At 40.6% G+C, this 7,495-nt stretch overlaps 1 pseudogene; it reads right to left on the bottom strand.

Annotated features, from left to right (window-relative positions):
• Nucleotides 1-5,009: 5,009 nt before the first annotated feature.
• LOC136319853 (cytochrome c oxidase subunit 6B1-like) lies at nt 5,010-5,255 on the bottom strand (annotated as a pseudogene).
• Nucleotides 5,256-7,495: the final 2,240 nt, after the last annotated feature.

Here is a 7,495-nt window from a genome sequence, read left to right as displayed (position 1 = left end):
ATTCTCCTTGGCTGAACAGGTTTATCTGGAAGAGAGTCCAGTTTCTCTACAAATCTTATTTGGTTGCTCCTTCTTGGTTGGCCTCAGGCTATGTTCCTCTGATGCCACTTTTATCTCTGGGATCTCCACCTGCATGGCCAATGTCCTTTGACAGCCAGGTTCTTCATGGTGGATCTCAGCTCTCTTTCCTCGAAAGATGGCTGGAGTCACTTTTTGCTACTTACAGAGAAACCCTTACTTGTGTTCCTCTTGCTTTTTAATACATACAGCTAATGAATGAAACACTGCCCCCCCCCCCCCCCCCCGTTTTGTTTTTTTTTGGAGAAAAGCTCTTTGCAAAGAAAATATGACAGGAAAGAACTCATGTCCTGGCTCTTTTAACACAGTGTGCTTGATAGTTTCCATTTCTTTCTCATGGTCAGCCTGCCCGCCCTCTTCACTCTGCTCTGTGAAGGCACCTGGGAAGGTGATCTCTATGGCCTACCCCAAAGCTCCCTCCCTCTCTGGTTCCAGGTTGTGTCTGCCCGTTAGGAGGCAGAGTGGAGATCTAACAATGGAAGGGAAATGGGTTTTGAGTCTTCATTCCTTCAAGCTTCCTTTTTGCTGAGTTATCATTAGTTTTGTCCTTCTGCTAAAGATCATGACTCCTGAGTGTAGCTCTCTGTTACAACTATGCCTTCTAGGTCTGGGTTCTGAGAACCGTCTCTTACCCTTCAGACCAGGGTGTGGTAATGGCTTCTAATTGTTCCTGGCACTGGGGAGCTGCACATCTTTGTTGGCTTCTTTTAATGCTGCCTACTCCTTTGTAAGTAAATACTTTTTATTTATTTCTTTCTTTCTTTTTTTTTTTTGTATTTTTCTGAAGCTGGAAACGGGGAGAGACAGTCAGACAGACTCCCGCATGCGCCCGACCGGGATCCACCCCGCACGCCCACCAGGGGTGACGCTCTGCCCACCAGGGGGCAATGCTCTGCCCCTCCTGGGCGTCACTCTGCGCAACCAGAGCCACTCTAGCGCCTGGGGCAGAGACCAAGGAGCCATCCCCAGTGCCCGGGGCCATCTTTGCTCCAATGGAGCCTTGGCTGCGGGAGGGGAAGAGAGAGACAGAGAGGAAGGAGGGGGGAGGGGTAGAGAAGCAAATGGGTGCTTCTCCTATGTTCCCTGGCTGGGAATCGAACCCGGGTCCCCCGCATGCCAGGCCCACGCTCTACCGCTGAGCCAACCGGCCAGGGCAATACTTTTTATTTCTTAATATTTTTATTTATTGATTTCAGAGAGAGAGGAAGGAGAAGAGAGAGACAGTAACATGGACCTGTTTCTGTATGTCCCTGATAGGGGCTCGAACCTGCAACCCTTGTGCATTGGGATGATGCTCTGAACAACCGAGCTATCCAGCCAGGGCAGTAATGCTTTATAAAACTCTTTTGGATCTATTTACTACCTATTTCCTACTAGACCCATGACTGGATACACAGAGGTTTCTCCACAGGAGGAACTGAGTGAGAGAAAGTAGAAAACATTTGTCCTGAAAATACTTAAAGCTATTCAATTTATCTTAATTAAAGTAGCAGAAAAGGAGACTATCAAATTAACCTCTAATTTAATCCACACCCGGCAACACATTAATACTCATGGCCTATTATATGTAGCTCATTCAAAGCAAAGTTATTTTGAGGAGAGAGTGTTTTATATTCAGCATTAAACAACTGCATGCATACTCTCAGGACCTACAAATACTAGGCAGAAGGGCTATTTCCTTATAAAATATTTTTCAACTGGCAAAGGAAGTAGATGAACATGCTTGAGTAAGAGACTTCTAGTTGTGAATCCTGGTTTAGCGTGAATCACAAATATTCAGTGAGGAAGATGATTGGTTAAAGGTAGCATGGCAAGGCATCGAGAGCATATCTTCTGAAGCTAAACTCTCCGGGTTCAAATCCTGTCTCTATTATTTAATAGCTGGGAAGCTTTAAGCAAGTTACTTGTTATCTCTGTGCCTCAGTGTCCCGTTTTAACATAGAAGAAATAGAAGTACCTAACTTAGAACATTCTTATGAGGAGCAAATGAGTTAATTCATGTAAAGCAGTTAAGATAGGGCCTAGTGATAAGTGTTTTAGGAAATTATTTATTTGTATTATCCTGAAAGTCGGTGTGAAGCTGCTGGGGCAGGAACAGATTGTTGTTACTTATAGAAATTATCTTATTTGTTGCCTTTGCCCCCAATTCATCCCCTTTTTGTGATGATGCAATAAGAGCTGATGGACAAGGCTACACATAAGCGTATGTGTTATACTGTGGGAGACGAACTCCCAAAATATGAATCTGGAGTTTAAAATGAAGAGAGATAGATGGCTACTCCTCATCTTTCAAGAAAAAGAGAGATACCTTTGCTCCCTACTATAGACAAATTCTCCTCGAGAAGGGGAAGGATACTGGGATTTTTACCACTTATATCCCTTTGGAACTTAATAACTGTCTATTGGGAAAGCGAAGACAAGTGTTTCTAGGTATACAGCTTTTAGGATGTCTCTGTGACTCTGGATCTCATCTGCCCCTTGAAACTTAAAACACTCACCTCCTGGGGAGGTAAATCTTCTGCTATTTATTCAATCATCTTTGGGCCTTTAAAGCTTGTCCTTTAATTTAAGTCCCAGTAAAATTTTTCCAGAAAGGCTTAACTGTTTAGAAACAGTAAAATTTACTTACTGACACCTGTCACCTAGCAAGCCTATCTCAATGTCAGCTCTCAGGATCTTGAGAATGATCAGAAGCCATGGAAATTGTGTGGTCTTTTTTGAGGTTTAATCCTAGCCGAGAATTGTTGGATAAACTTATTTGCTTTCTCTGTACTATTACGTTAATGCTGTTTCTTAATGAGTGCAAAACTTCTGAAAGTTTGTTATAGACTCCAAGATAATTTGTAGTCATAATAATTATGGATATAAGATGTCACCGTTATTAAATCAAAGCTAATCATTTTATATAAATGATCTAATTTAGACCTTGTGGCAATATTGTAAGATGGATATTTAGTATCTGCATTTTATAGCACAGGAAAACAGACCTGACCGAAAGGGTTAGTAACATGCTCCCAAATCATACAACTAGGAAGTGGTAGAGCCAGGAATACAATGCATGTTTATATGACTTCAAAACTCATGCTGTCTACCGATTCAGTTAATGCAGAATCTGTTTTTAAAGGGGAATTCACGAGTCCTTTGTTTTCTCTGTTGGTAGATGTTGGCAACCGGGGAGCAGAGAAGCTGTGGAAGACATTGCCTTTTCTCTTTCGCAAAGCCTGACCCAACACTTGCTCTAGGTTTTGTGTCCTGAACCCACAGCCAGGCCCGCTGCCCAGGACTTGGCTCTGGAGGCCTGATTTTGGAGTTAGAATACCTGAGGTTGCTTCCACTTGCTAATTGTGTGACCCAAGGCAAGATGGTTATTCTCTCTGAACTTCTGTTTATTCATCCGTAAAATGGGGATAAAAATGCCTGTCTTGCCTCACTCACAGGGCTGTTTGCAAGGATAAAATGGGATAAGATATGTGAAGGTATATTGTAGGCCGCAAAGCTTTCTATGAGAGTAAGGTATTATTATTTACTTACTAGCAGAGATGAGTTAGTTGAGGGCAATAAAAAGATATAAAAAAGATACAATCAGGCAAGTTTCTTTTTAAACTATCCTTAATTGTAAATCATGTATAGTAAACAATGTTAAGCATCTACACAATCCTCCTGTACCTGCTTTTTCTTTGTTACCCTAACTACACATTTGTCCATGGTGGCCTGTGCCCAATCCAGGCAGTGGATTTTAATTTGCCTCAGTCAATATGGGTCTTCTTTCCCTATTTCCCCAGTCTCTGTTGCAGTTAAAGGTCTATGTGTGTCAGTTTTGGAGTCCTGGCACGAAAGAGAACTTTACTCAGATGGTCAAATGAAAATATTTTAATGAAGAGTCCATTTACAGAGTTAAATGTATCAATAAGGCACCTAGAGACCAACTACAGTGAGGGGCTGTTACCACCCCAAGGCCCAAGAAGGAAGAGGTCGAATGTTGCCACCAGAGCCCCGAGAGAGTGGGAGCCTTGGAGGCGAGTGCCCTGCAGGAGCTGTGGAGATGGGACGGTGTAAGGGGACAGGGCAGAGGAGCAGGGAAGCGATTCTCTGCCCCGTCTCAGTTCTCACCCTCCAGCCTTCACTCATGTCCCGCATTTGCTCATCAGGAGTCTGAGGCAAAGGCGCTGGCTGAACATATGTCTTCATTCTGATTAAGAAGATGTAAGGGGAAGCCTGTTGTTGGCATTTCTGGAAAAATTTCACTTCTCTGATGAAAATGATCAGGCGTGGATGACATTTCCCCTTATTCCTTATTTCTTTCCTTGCTCACGTGCAAACAGCCTGGCCAGAGGGTGTCATCAGTCATCTTGAAATCGTGAGGCAACAGTCATGAGGTGAAGGACAAGGAAGAGTTGGAGCAGAATCACAGGAACCTGGGTTTTTGGAAACATTGTTAAGCTTGTGAATCAGCGCCTCAACCTCTGTCTGCAGACTTGCTTTGTAAGTGATATTTGAGTCTCTTTACTTTCATCTGGTTCAAGTCTTACACGATATAGTCTATTCCTTTCATATATCTTGTTTACAGTTGTTCTGAGGAAATATATAAAAACTGTCTTATTAAAAAGGATCTCAAAGAAGTGAGGGGAAAGGATTCGCATGATTGAAAACATAAAAATATGGTATCTGGGTTTATATAGTCCAAAAATTCAAAAAGTGAAACTTGTAAAGTGCTCATCTTTACTATGTTTGTCATACTTTTTCCACTTGTAATACCTGCTTGATAATTGTCTCTACCTCTTTCTTTCTTTCCATTCTTTTTCCACTTTCCCTACAAGTATTTATTATTAGTTAAGCCAAGATTCAGGATTGCAGGATGGGATGGGCCCAGGTCCCCTCTAACCTCCCTGGGAGAAGGGTGGAAGACAGAGGAGAGCTGGCACGGAGCCAGTTCAGATCTTTCCAGAAAATGTGCCTTCTGCCCTGTGGTCATACCAGACCAACACCCAGGATATGGGCAGAGGGACTTGTACACATGCTGGTGCCATTGGCACACAGAGACATCACCCCTTTCGGTGGTCATTGCCTTCTAAAGGGGTGCAAGTCCAAGTAGTATGCCAACAGTTCCTGGTCTGGTTCTGGCTGGGGGAACTGGCTGTCTGATAGTTCTTGATTGGGGTCTTGATGTCCTCTGCCATGTTGGTGACTCCTAAAGATGCCCCTCAATGTGTTGATAATTGTCTTTGATTAGACAGTCTGTACTGTTGGGACCATGTCTGTCTTGCTGACTATTCCTCATATGGTGCCTAACAAAGAGTGTGTTCCCAGTAAATAGTTGCTGACTTAAATCAACAGTGTCCAGAAAAGCCAAATATTGACTTTTCCCTGCTCTTCTTGACCTTTCCCAAGGTCAAGAACTTGCTGTAGTTTTATTAGGTGAAACATTTTCTCAGTCATTCTGTAAGAGCAGAAACATCAGAGACTTTGATTTCTCTCCCAGTCATGAATATTTGAGGACATTCCTTTGAAAGTGAGTGAGTGAATAACAGCAGAAAATTTTGCAGATAGCTCTGGGTCACAAGATTGAGTACCTAGAAGTTGTTATGCAGTGCTGTGCTGGACTGTCCTGCTTATTTAAAAAATTATGTGCTTATTCATTTGTCCAGCCCTGTAGACAAATACCTCTTACCCAAGCCACAAAACTAAAAGCGGATTTACTTAGGGAGGAGGGCACACACTGGAACACAAGCAGCATTTTGTTGGAGAAGAAGGTGTGTGGAGACCTGCTTTATTGTGAAAACATTTTGTTTTTATATTAAGGTGTTATTAATAGAAGTGTTTGGTTACAAAAATATTAAACATCTAGAGCAACTGGAATGCTGGTCTAAGTATGAGGGAAAAATCACAAAAATAGCTGTTTTATTATTTTCAATAAATTACTTTTGTTATGAAATCAATGTAATCTAAATGCTATAATTTATGTTCTGTCATATGGCTTCAATTACATATCAAATTAAAAATGATTATGTTACTATTTATCATGCTATTTGTTGAATACTGGGATAGAGAGATAATTAGGTATATGTTAATAGCTTTTTAAATCAATAACTTGAAGAAGACAGGTCTCTAGTGTAAGCTTCAATTTATTTGAGCTGATTGATGTAAATTTCATCTTCTCATTATATCTCAGATTGGTTTTCAGATGTGAGCTGAGTTTTGAGGAAGTGAGAGTATTTTTCACATTTAGGCAATTTGATTATGATAACAGTTTTCTATAATTGAGTCAAAAGAAGACAGTGTCCCTTTTCATAATCTTATTTTTAACCAAGCTATCCACGAAGAGAAAAACACATTTATAATAATTTAGCAACCAAGAAAACACTGAATCACTAAGAAAAGGATTAGAGTGTAACATTGAAGAGAACTGACTTGACTCGAAACTGCTATGAACTGTTTTCGTGCTCTGCATGTTTGTTTTCCAAACATTTTAAATTAGCACATTAAAAAACTGAGAATCTGTTTTGAGAAACTTTAAATTGTGGAGCCAGATCAGGAATAGCCTTCCTCCCACCCCCACCGTAATTTCCTCTGCTTATATTTTTAGTTTTGTATGCCTAGGGTGAGGAAAAATACACATTTGCGACAGAACAATAGCTATGGTATTTATTATCCTGAAAAAAAAAAAAAAAAAAAGAAAGAAAAGAAATGACCGTGGGAAAGAGAAAAGGTCTATAAATTCCCAAGGGTCAGTCTTTACATAACTGTTTCTTAGCTTTGGGCTCCTCATCTGACTACAAAGGATAATGCCCAAAACTATGAAAAATGAAGAAACAGGGCATGTTGGTTTCATTAGCTATTTTATGCTGTAGTTGTTCAGAAAGTCAAGATCATAGTTTGTCCTTGACTTATATTTAGTGAAGGAGAATTTAAAATCAATATCTACATGCAACCTATGGTTACCTGGGATACACTATAAGCACACACACAGAAGACAAAAATTGTGTGTGTGAGTTTGTGTGTTAGGGAGGTGGAGGGGTGGCAGGAGATTGTGGGTTGAATAGTTCCAATATCAATTTTATAGCATCTCTTTATGACTATAATTGCTTTTACAGGGTTTAGCAACTCCCAGTTGGATCAGCATAAAGTTTATTTGTATCGGGATTACAGAATCAGAAGGGAGAACCAAACCCCTGTGGATCATAAAAATGGGATGCGAGGGAGTTAACAGGCTTTATGAAATAACAATGTAAAATAACCCCTCTTTGTATTTCGAGGAAAATTGTGGTATCATAGTCATTGACCTGAAGACTATCACTTTTTTCCCCCCAAATATTTCCTTGTCATGTTAACTGGCCGAGGACTGTTGTCTGTTGTCTTTTCCATTGCATTACGAAATAAAAGTTTTTAAATTAGAATTTTAATTTTGAGTAACTGTAGA

Source organism: Saccopteryx bilineata, chromosome 1 (assembly GCF_036850765.1).
Source record: "Saccopteryx bilineata isolate mSacBil1 chromosome 1, mSacBil1_pri_phased_curated, whole genome shotgun sequence".
NCBI classification, from domain to species: domain Eukaryota; kingdom Metazoa; phylum Chordata; class Mammalia; order Chiroptera; family Emballonuridae; genus Saccopteryx; species Saccopteryx bilineata.
The sequence above is the reverse complement of the archived record's forward strand: the minus strand, read 5'-3'. Positions and strand labels throughout refer to the sequence as shown.